Source organism: Ranitomeya imitator, chromosome 10, assembly GCF_032444005.1.
Source record: "Ranitomeya imitator isolate aRanImi1 chromosome 10, aRanImi1.pri, whole genome shotgun sequence".
Taxonomy (NCBI): domain Eukaryota; kingdom Metazoa; phylum Chordata; class Amphibia; order Anura; family Dendrobatidae; genus Ranitomeya; species Ranitomeya imitator.
The window spans coordinates 38,472,106-38,484,624 of record NC_091291.1 but is presented as its reverse complement, the minus strand read 5'-3'; the positions used below and the strand labels follow the sequence as shown (position 1 = coordinate 38,484,624).

The window sequence follows — 12,519 nt, the reverse complement described above, 5'->3', positions numbered from 1 at the left end:
ATTTATTCAACATACATATAGAGAGTCATAGTGATGTACTTTGTTATTGTAAAGCGTAGTTTGTCATATATCACATTATAGGTCAATAATTGGTGTCAATAGGCAACATTTGCCTCTGTATGCCAAAAACACTCCACAGGGAAAGGTGGTCAGAGTTCACAGACAAAATAATTGTATTTCCAAACACTTCTCCACTGATACCTGCATGCGTCATGGCCTCGTTGTTTTAGACACATTGATTGGAGGAACTCCCATCTACTATATACTGAAACCATATCCTGTGGATATACCATAAATGAACAAGATGGGAATATCTCTTTTAAAGTGGTTTTCGGGACACCCCTTGAGAATTTTCCATTTTGCTTTTGTAAATGTTGGCTAAGTTGGTCTTCTACGTTGACAAATGATCTACATTCGCCCTCTGTGACCATAAAATGTCTCGTTGAACAGTGGACGCTGTTCTATACTTGGACACATCTTCTTTATTAGGAAACAATATTTGTTCCAAGTAACCATGCTGAATATGGATAGTGTCAGGTACCCTCCCCGGTATAAATAGAATAGACTCATAGGTGTACATATTTCTTTTGATGTTTCTTCACAATCTGCTTACATTTTATTGACAATACCAAGTGTCCATTTGAAAAAACTGTTTGGTATGGACGCATAGTCTCATGGGGAAAGAAGCCCAAAGCTGCGATGCTAAATACCAGTCATCTATAACATTGAGGGCATAGGACTTTCCAATTATAAACGTCACTTGATATGCCTACACATAAACCCCTAGGTCAATATTTAACAGCTGCGATATGTATCCTAACCTACATAATGGTCGTTGAAGTCATGATTCTAGGTTTAACCCCTTAGGGATATAGCTCTTTTAGATGTAAAGGACAAACTAACTTTTATAGTTTTTTCATTTCTGTATTCCAAAAGGTACTGTACACCTTATATCAATTTGTATTAATTAATTTTAATGACAAATATAACACTGCTTTTTGACTTTCCTTTTTACGTCAATCGCCATGCATTATGAATGCTAATTGTAGTCGGCGTCAGTGCAAAATATATATATATATATATATATTTAGTGGCTTGTGAAAGTATTCACCCTCTTTCCTTTTTACCTATTTTCTGGCATTGCAACCTGTGTTTACATATTTTTGTAATCCGATTTGTGTGTAATGCATCAGCACTAAATAGTCTAAGTTGTTGAAGTGAAATTAGAAAAATATAGGCATAAATTAAATTTATGGGATAAAATAAATAAAAATTGTCATGAGCATATGTGTTCACCCCTTTTGCTAAGAAGTCAATAAACATTTCTGGTACCAGCTATTACCATCATAAGTCACATGCTCAGTGACAGGACATCCCCCTTTTCTGCAATAAGTGTCACATGTCTGTCAGTATACACACTTTACCTTTTCCAAAAGGCCACAGAGGCTGCAACACCATTAAGAAAGAAGCAGCACTGACCAAACAACACCATGAAGACAAAGAAGATCTCCAAACCACAACATGAAGACCATGGAGATCTCCAAATGACACCATGAAGACCAAGAAGATCTCCAAACCACACCATGAAGACCAAGGAGATCTCCAACCAAGTCCGGGACAAAATTGTGAGAAGTACAATTCAGGGTTGGGTTATAAAACAATATCCCAATCTCTGATGATCCCCTGGAGCACCATCAAATCCATTATCATCAAATGGAAAGAACATGGTGCCACAGCAAACCTGCCAAGAAAGGGCTGACCAACAAAACTGTCAGCCCAGGCAAGGAGGGCATTAATCAGAGAGGGGCAAAATAGAGTCCAAAGGTAACGCTAAAGGAGCTGCAGAGTTCCCAAACAGAGACTGGAATATCTGTCCATAAAACCACAATAAGCCATACGCTCCACAGAGGTGGTCTTTATGGGAGAGTGGGCAGAAAAAAGCCTTTACTTACACACAGAAATTTCAAGGCTCATTTTGAGTTTGCCAATAGACATGTGGGAGACTCTCCGAATTTGCGGAGAAAGGTGCTATGGTCAGATGAGACAAAAATTGAACTTTTTGGCACCCAAGGTAAACGTTATGTCTGGAGTCAAACCAACACAGTTAATCACCCCAATAATACCATCCCGACAGTGAAATATGGTGGTAACAACATAATGCTATGTGGATGTTTTTCGGCAACAGTGACAGGGAAAATGGTCCGAGACGAGGGGCAGATGGATGGTACAAAATACAGGGATGTTCTAGAGCAAAATCTGTTTCAGTCTATCAGTGATTTCAGACTGGGACAGAGGTTCACCTTCCAACTAGATTATGACCCAAAGCATACTGCTAAAGCAACATTCGAGTGGTTTAAGGGGAGACGTGTTACCATATGAGAAAATAAAGAACCTCTTCCACAACTACCACAAAAGACTTCAGGCTGTCATTGATGTTAGAGGGGGCAATACAAGGTATTTAGAAATGGGGTATGTGAACTTTTGATCAGGGTTATTTTGGATGTTTTGAGTTGTCATTATGATTTAAAAGGAGAAAACACAGTAGTTTGACAATAAATGGCTTCACCTAACCACTAACCATGAGTGGAGAAAAAGTTTTGGTGTTATCATTCATATTCTCTGAAAAAGGACAAGAAAGCAAAAATCTGCTGGGGTATGTAAACTTCTGAGCACAACTGTAAGTGTGGACTGACAGTGGAAAAAAAGGGAATCAAAAAGAGAAGGAGGATACTCTGAACATACTACATACATGTAGTCAACAATAACCCTGAAAAGGATGTTCAAATGGCTTCCAAGTTGGAACCATTCAAATTTTCCAGATTTTTTACAGGAAAGATATATATCTTGGTACCGTGTTAGCCAGTGGATAGAAAAATATTTAGAATTGAGAGTCCTCAGTAGTTGATACCTTTTAATGGCTAACTGAAAAGATGGTAACAAATTGCAAGCTTTCGAGACTACACAGGTCTCTTCATCAGGCATAGACTAAAAGAACTTCTGGAGAATCACATATTTATGCACAACACATCACAGAAAAAAACATGGATAAGACAGGTGACAAGAAGCAGAATTACCATGAGTGATAAACAGTTATGTCCATAAATATTGGACCAGTTCTTAGATAAGGAATGTTTTATTGTCCTCTAATTGGGGTCTAATTCTGTTGTGATGACCCCACATGGTCTGAGGGGCAAATTCCTTAGTTCCTTATTGATGTAAAAAGACATAAATCCATGCGACACATTCATTCCTGCACTAAGAGTGTCAAAGGTCATCATCAGTTTATATTCCCATATTCTTCTGTCTCTTTGAGATTTGAAGCTACCTTTTGATACAAGTAATTTCATGTCTATAATGTTATGATCCGGGAGACAGAAATGTATTGCCACAGATAAATCCATTCTTTTTTCTCTTATTGTATGGCGATGAGAGATCATTCTTGTTCTCAGTTTCTGTCCTGTCTCCCCCACATACAGACCCCCAGTTGGACATTTGTAACAATGATTAGGTACACCACATTGTATCTGATGGCTGATGATACAATCGTATATGTTCCAACCCCATGGATAGAGATGAACACCTTGGTCGCCTTAGAAAGACCTTTTTGAATCAGGGCTACCATCCAAGAACAATTGAAAACCAGATTACAAGAGCCACCAGAACATCAAGGAATCACCTGCTACGTTACAAAGCTAAAGAAGATAACAACTGGGTGCCTCTAGTGGTCACCTACAATCCAAATCTGGAGGTGCTAAGGGGAGCTGCACGTAAATTACAACCTTTACTACAAAAAGATGCCCGCTTACAATCCATTTTTCCAGACCCCCTACTACTGTGTTTTAGGCAGCCCCCAAATCTAAGAAGCATCATTGTCAAGAGCTCCCTGTCCTCTCCAACAGCTGCAGGTACCTTTCATTGCAATCAGAAAAATGTAAAACCTGTCCATTATAATGACCACGGACAAGATAAAGATCCCCAATTCACATCAGGACTACAAGATACCAGGTACTTTCAGCTGCGTCACTTCTAATGTGGTGTACCTAATTATTTGTACTAAATGTCCAACTGGGGGTCTGTATGTGGGGGAGACAGGGCAGAAACTGAGAACAAGAATGAACTCTCATACAATAAGAGAAAAAAGAATGGATCTACCTGTGGCAATACATTTCTGACTGACCTTAATTTCTTAAAGTAATGATGGCCACTCGTTTTTCTTTATTTAGCTTTTTTCTTGCCATATTACAAATTCTAACAGTCTATTCGGTAGGACTATCAGCTGTGTATCCACCAGACTTCTGCACAACACAACTGATGGTCCCAACCCCATTTATAAGGCAAGAAATCCCACTTATTACACCTGACAGGGCACACCTGTGAAGTGAAAACCATTCCCAGTGACTACCTCTTGAAGCTCATCAAGAGAATGCCAAGAGTGTGCAAAGCAGTCATCAAAGCAAAAGGTGGCTACTTTGAAGAACCTAGAATATAAGACATAATTTCAGTTGTTTCACACCTTTTTGTTAAGTATATAATTCCACATGCGTTAATTCATAGTTTTGATGCCTTCAGTGTGAATGTACAATTTTCATAGTCATGAAAATACAGAAAAATCTTTAAATGAGAAGGTGTGTCCAAACTTTTGGTCTGTACTATACATATTGGATGGTTGTCGGCCAAATAATGCGTAAAAGATCATTCACCCAGCAGCTATCTCAGCAGTTTCTACCATTCACAGGAGTAGTCACTTGGAGTGCTCCTGTGTTGATACAAAAAAAGTAATTCGGCGAGTCCATTATGAGTTGATAATGTTATGGATCTTAAGTCACAATGAGATACAGTACATATAATGCATCTAAGTGTATGAAACCTGATTGTCCTTACTAACAAGTCTACTGAATTGGCCACGATGTGGATTAGGAGTGATCAATGAATAAAGATGACTTCCCCAACACACCTTCCCGATCCCTTTCAAGAAGAATTTATAGACTGCTTGGTATGAATACATGAGTTCTCAAGAAATAATTTCTTAGGAATTGAGTTCCTAGTGTCCAACCTGAATAAGGGTAACATCATGCAATTTATATGTTCATCTCATGTTCGAAAGGGTTTCCTTTTGGTCATCCTGATGGTGCAACAGAAACAAAGAGATAGGATAATTGAATCTGTTTGGAATTGTGGTCCAGAAACAAAGAACTAGGATAATTGACTGTACTTGGAATTGTCCTTAACGTGTATGAAAGTAATCTAATTCGGAAAAAAAAATGACCATCATTCGTACTCTGAAATAAGGCAATATATTTTTCTCATGTCACCAGTTACTTCAAAGGGCACTGCTCCTTCCTAATCATTTCCAAAAAGGAAGATCAAAACAAACTTAAATAACATCTTTCAGATTTACGACAACCTAATACCCCTAAAGTATTTTATTTCTACGACACTCTTGCCAAGATGCTTTAAAAAACACTTTGACCACCCTTTGCCCTGTAAAGTCTTCACTTGCGGTGAACGGAATGCCAGCTACTTGAGATAATGTCATGCATATCTGATATCCGAAAGGGTAGTAATTAGCCATATGGTTCACATCAGTTGTATACAATATAGATTATAGAACATGCAATATAATCAAAGATGACTGCATGACTCCGAGTGCACAGTAGGGATGTACGAATTTAAAATTTTCAAAACTTTTCACCATTTTCACCATCTAAAGGATGAGCAATAGCTTATTAATCAATGAGGTGGACAATCTCTGGTACTACCACCGATCGGCAAAATGGAGCGCTTTTATACCCATTCAAATGGAGCAGCAATACATACTCAACCGCTGAACCATTCTTTCCCTATGGGGCTTTTTTCCGGCAGCCCAATAGAGAATTAATTGGACTGTGGTTGGGCATATGCATGGTCCCATCTGGTATAAATATCCCAACAGTCGATAAATTATCACCTGTCCTTTGGATTTTAATTGTAAAGTGTTCATTCTATCTTGGCAAAAGTTTACGCTTTATTATTTAAATTGAAACCCAATTTTGGCAAATAATTTGTACAATTTTTACCTGAATATGAATTTGGGGTTTTCTAAGACAATTTTTTTTCAAGAAGCAGAACCTCTCTTGTCAATAGGTTATGGGAAGAAGTAATTTTGTCGGCTGTTTGCAGTGCCGATTGGTGCGTCATGATTTAGGGCAGTCACTCCGATGGGAGTAGATGTCAAAAGAAAAATATAACCAGTACATTTTTCGTTGGCAGGTGGCCAGTATAAACCCTGCCCTCTAAATCAGGAGGGCATGTCTTATCAATCTTTCACACTACTACAGACAAGGGACAGAAGGGAGGTTTCCAGAAAATGGCCGAGCTCCTGGGTTGAAATATGAGACAAAATACAATCAAATAAAGAGAGACTATTAAGGTAAGAATTGTTGGGTTTTTTTTTGTGAATTTTCTGTTTAGCATTCCATTACATTTTAACTATTTCCCCCTCAGCCCTTCAAGTCTTCTAACGATAAACTGCTGGAGAGATTAGTGCAAATAGGGTCTTATTGGTTGGAGAATTAAAGCATGAACTCAGATTACACTAACCTGAAACAAGCTTTGGTAAAGCATGTAGAAATGTCAGCTGCAGCAGATCCATGGGTCAGCCGGTGACCGTATTATAGATAAACTAGGAAATTGCTGTGGATATAGTCTGCACTGCTGAATAATGTAGGTCCAGAGACGTGTTTCACATAAGGAATGGTGGTTTATTCAACGCATTTCAAACTCAAATGACTTCTTCATCAGGAAAGTACCACATGAAAGATGAAGGATTCATGCGGTATTTTCCTGATGAAGAAGTCATTTAGACTTTGAAACGCGTTGAATAAACCACCATTCCTTATGTGAAATACGTCTGGACCTACATTATTCAGCAGCATGGACTATATCCACAGCAATTTCCTGGTTTATCTACAAGTCTTCTAGATCTCTGGTGCCTGAGGGAACCCAAAGTCACTTCTGCTGCATAAAATGACACCAGTATTGAAAAAGTAACGTGGTCGTACACTCCTCAACATTGAAATTGTAACATCAAGAAGGAAAAGTCATGCAGTAATGGAAATCACAGGATGGATAGACATGCTAATGATATGAAAATGATGACAAGATGGAAGCAAAATGTGAAAATCATGTCAATTTATTCAATCTGGAGTGTGAGCACCACGTGCGTGGATCCCGACACTTATAGACTGGGGCTGCTATCAGTGAGGTTCTGCTGCGCTTGGACGAATCATCAAGATCCGATGCTGGCAACTCCTTGTGTGATCACGGACCAATGATGTCCCAGTTGTGCTCGATTGGAGACATTGCAGCCAATGGGGGCACATTTAGGTCGTGCAGGCTGCTCACAGTAGCAAACCAACATGGTGTTGTCATGTTAAAACAATGGCTCACGGCACACATTTATGTTCTCTTGTAAAGGCCTCTTTGCATTGCCCATGTGTTCTCCAGACCAATCTCCGGCTATTATTGCATGCAAGATAAAAACAGGAGTCGTCACAGAAGTGGATAAATTTACATTTCAGCCTCTATTGATGTCTTGATCTTTGAGAGTGGTGACATGAGCAACTGTAGCTGGATGTCTGGCTTGTAGCCCAATGTTGTGCAAATCCCTTGTTATGGTTTGTAGACACTGTTTGATGCCTTAAGGTACCATCACACATAACGATTTCTTTAACGATATCGTTGCTTTTTGTGACGTAGCAATGATATCGTTAACGAAATCGTTATGTGTGACAGCGACCAACGATCAGGCCCCTGCTGGGAGATCGTTGGTCGCTGGGGAATGATCAGGACCTTTTTTTTGGTCGCTAATCACCCGCTGTCTTCGCTGAATCGGTGTGTGTAACGCCGATCCAGCGATGTGTTCATTGGTAACCAGGGTAAATATCGGGTTACTAAGCGCAGGGCCACGCTTAGTAACCCGATATTTACCCTGGTTACCATTGTAAATGTAAAAAAAAAACCAGTACATACTCACATTCCGATATCTGTCACGTCCCTCGCCGTCAGCTTCCCGCACTGACTGTGAGCGCCAGCCGTAAAGCACAGCGGTGACGTCACCGCTGTGCTCTGCTTTACGGCCGGCCCTCACAGTCAGTGTGGGAAGCTGACGGCGAGGGACGTGACAGATATCGAAATGTGAGTATGTAGTGTTTTTTTTTTTACATTTACAATGGTAACCAGGGTAAACATCGGGTTACTAAGCGCGGCCCTGCACTTAGTAACCCGATGTTTACCCTGGTTACCCGGGGACTTCGGCATCGTTGGTCGCTGGAGAGCTGTCTGTGTGACAGCTCTCCAGCGACCACACAACGACTTACCAACGATCACGGCCAGGTCGTATCGCTGGTCGTGATCATTGGTAAATCGTTTAGTGTAACGGTACCTTTAAGCTTTGTATCTGACTTCTATTTACAACCTTAGTACAGAAGGGATCACTAAGACCATTCTTTAAATCGGATGGGAACATGTGAGGAATGCCATGAAGAGGCCGTCACGAAAGAACATCATACCAATATTACTACCACTACAGGATGTTGGTGTGGGGTGACATAATGTATGATAGCTGTACTCCTCTCATTTTTATTCCAGGTACACTAATATCTCAGTGTTACATAGATTTGTCTGTGGAACTAGTGGTGAATCCATTTCTCCAAAGTGTCCCAGGAGCCATTTTTCAACACAACAACAGAAGGTCACAGGTTCCTTTCGCTACTGAGAGCAGCCTTCGTGGCCTAAACATGCTATGAGTGCCTGCAGCATCTTAAGACTTGACTCTCATTGAGCACATCTGGGACATCCTTGGTCGGCAAGAGCACAAGGGAGCTGCCAGCAGCGGATTTTGATGATTTACCCTAGTGCAAATTATTAAGCTCATTGATAGCAGCCAAGGCTTTAACGAGGATCTCTGCACGTGGCACTCACACTCCATGCTGAATTAATCGAGATGTTTTGAAAATTTTGCCATCATTTGCATATCAGTTACCGGTCTATCCGTCTTGTGATTTCCATAATTCTACAACTCTCCTTTCAGCAATTGCAATATTGTAGGAAATTATAAATTGTTGCAGTATACTTAGCTTTTTTTTGTCTGATGATATAGAAATAAATTATTTTATTACAAAAGCTAGTATGATTTACCAAAAAAGTAAAAAAAAAGTATTTTCGGTGAAACAGATTTCCATGGATTTTTATTTTTTTTAATGTACAGTAGTTTAGGTTTTGCTGAGTTCCATATGCACCTATGTTAATAACATTCTGTATGACTCTTATTTTTTTGTATTTCACCATATCGTTAACCTATTAGCTTTGGTCACTTAACACACTATTAGTCTTATATTAGCCCGCAGAACTCATCACGACAAGTCACAGTTAGAAGTAGCGAGAATATATTTGCCAACTGGCTTCACTTAAAATGTTTCCTAAATTAAGAGGGGGGCCTGTGTTGCCTGATTGCATGATCGCTGTTGACCTTAGCGTTAGCTCTAGTTTGTGTCAGCGACGATTTGCCGGAGAAGATGGTAATTATAGGTAACCTTCCGTAAACTCTGACTCAGTGATTCTTCTCAGAAATACATTAAGGATTGTTTCCAGATGAAACATTCCAACGATAGATTTTAGGGTCAATTGTCCTCTCTCCTGTGGCATCACTGTAACCTTCCCTTCTTGAGTATATATAGATCGAAGGCGACAAAAAAATGGAAGACCTACTAATGCTTACTCAAGTGGTGGACACAGACGGAAGAGGTCCTCTATGCAAGAACATTATATGGGCTCTTTGCAGTCCAATATATCATCACAATGAACAATTCCAGCTGCTTTGGAGTTGGTAGTGGCCCCTTTACCTACAGGTCTCCTGTTTGGCTGAGAAAATTGCACCGATGGCTGGCTCATACCTATCTGGGTTGGACCTTCCGATGGCTTGCTCATACCTATCTGGGTTGGACCTTCCGATGGCTGGCTCATACCTATCTGGGTTGGCCCTTCCGATGGCTGGCTCATACCTATCTGGGTTGGACCTTCCGATGGCTGGATCATACCTATCTGGGTTGGACCTTCCGATGGCTGGCTCATGCCTATCTGGGTTGGACCTTGTTCTACTGTTATAGTGATTGTGGCTATGAGGAGCACTGTGAAGGTGAACGCTACCAAAAAAAAGCCTATCTGGACCCTTTCTTATTTCTTCTTCTACTTTTTTTCAAACTCTTTAGATAGGAAAGCTGAAAAAAGTCAATATTTATGGGACAATCTCTTATACGTGAGAACTTCCCAACCTTGGAAGAAATCAGTGGACAGAGGGATCCCATGGTCCTTGTAAGGGCTCAAATGAGTCGGTCAGCAGATTATGACACGCTCTCCCTTCACTCTCCCGTGGCACAAATAGCTAACAGCTCTGTATGCTGTAGATATATATGGCACTTCTTTTAAAGGAGAAGGGGTCCAGTCCATATAATAAGTAAGAAAAATCTGGCACTCGATTTTTGCAGTAAAGTTTTGTTCGCTTTACTGCAAAAATCGAGTGCGGAGTTTCTCTTATTATAGCAGCTCTGTATGTCTAGGTTATAAGATGCAAATTTTTCAAAGTAACCCTTTGATGCACTATACAATTCCCAGTCTCATATCTCATGCTTGAACTTATTCTAAGAGATATTCTTAAGTTTGAAAGCACAGGAAAGGGGATAACTTTCCAATTGCTGAAGAGCCAACTGCCATGGTCCCCAGAGACTTCTTTGGTTGAACACAACAGCACAAAAATTAAAAAGGCGGAAAAGAAATATCGGCTGCGCTCCCAAGGAACATGTTTCAGACCTGCATAGTCCTTTGTCAAGCCAAGACCGTGGAAGTCTGAAACATGTTGCCTGGGAGCGCAGCCGATATTTCTTTTCTGCCCTTTTAATTTTTGTGCTGTTATGTTTAACCTTTTTTTGTGCCTTTTTATACTACTGGATCAATAAAGCAATTATTTTAAGAAGATGTGAATGCCGGCTATTTATGTCTTGGCTGAAGTTCAGAGGATGGAGATTGTAAGACATGGAATCCAATCTGGTATAAGACATATATGAAAGAAATGCACATTCTTATAAGATATAACCTAATCCAGTGTATTGTAGTATTGGCCATGATGACCAATATCAGTAAGTCTGTGTTATATTCCTTCCATGTTATCACATTAGCATCAGAATGGGAATAATGTCACTGCTGATATCCACCAGTCATCACTCCAAGGTTGGATCTGTCACCAGAATTCACAATGCAAACTACTTACAATGTTAAATAGATCTCTTAGGCCTGATGAGGCAGGTGTACATACTTAAAAAATGGATGTTAAGATGGTTATATAGTCCTTTGTTGGGAGAAGAAGTTTTCCTGCCTGGACTCCAAAAAATGCTCATTTTCATATCAGGAAAGAAAACTCTAGCCATTCTGACATATATCATCAAAGTAAGTACACCGGTCTCATCAGATTTCGGGGACTAATTAATAATGCACTGATTTGGAATAGTAAATCTACTGATAGATCTTGTTTTAATTGGTTAAAATCGCAAAGTATTTATAAAAAAACGAAGCAATTTATCTAGATAGATAGACGATAGATAATATATAGATGATAGATGATAGATAGATAGAGATATATAGAGATATATAGATAGATGATAGATTAATAATAGATATATAGATAGATAATATATAGATGATAGACAGATAGAGATATATAGATAGATGATAGATCAATAATAGATAGATAGATAGATAGATAATAGATAGATAGATAGATAGATAGATAGATAGATAGATAGATAGATAGATACATAGATAGATGATAGATAGATAGATGATATATAATAGATAGATAGATAGATAGATAATAGATAGATAATAGATAGATAGATAGAGATATATAGATAGATGATAGATAGATAGATAGATAGATAGATAGATAATAGATAGATAGATAGATCGATAATAGATAGATAATAGATAAAAGAGAGATAGTAGATAGATGATAGATAGATACTTAGATAATAGATAGATGATAGATAGATAATAGATGACAGATAGATAGATAATAGATAGATAATAGATAATAGATAGATAGATAGATAGATAATAGATAGATAATAGATAGATAATAGATAGATAGATAGATAGATAATAGATAGATAATAGATAGATGATAGATAGATAGATAGATAGATAATAGATAGATAGATAGATAATAGATAGATAGATAGATAATAGATGATAGATGATAGATAGATAGATAGATAGATAGATAGATAGATAGATAGATAATAGATAGATAGATGATAGATAGATAGATAGATAATAGATAATAGATAGATGATAGATAGATAGATAGATAGATAATAGATAGATAGATGATAGATAGATAGATAGATAGATAATAGATAATAGATAGATGATAGATAGATAGATAGATAGATAGATAGATAGATAATAGATAGATAGATGATAGATAGA

General features: G+C 38.6%; 1 protein-coding gene across 2 annotated transcripts in view; it reads right to left on the bottom strand.

Annotated features, from left to right (window-relative positions):
- MYBPC2 (myosin binding protein C2) overlaps window positions 1–12,519 on the bottom strand; it is a 128,596-nt gene that overhangs the window by 115,038 nt on the left and 1,039 nt on the right. The window lies entirely within an intron of this gene.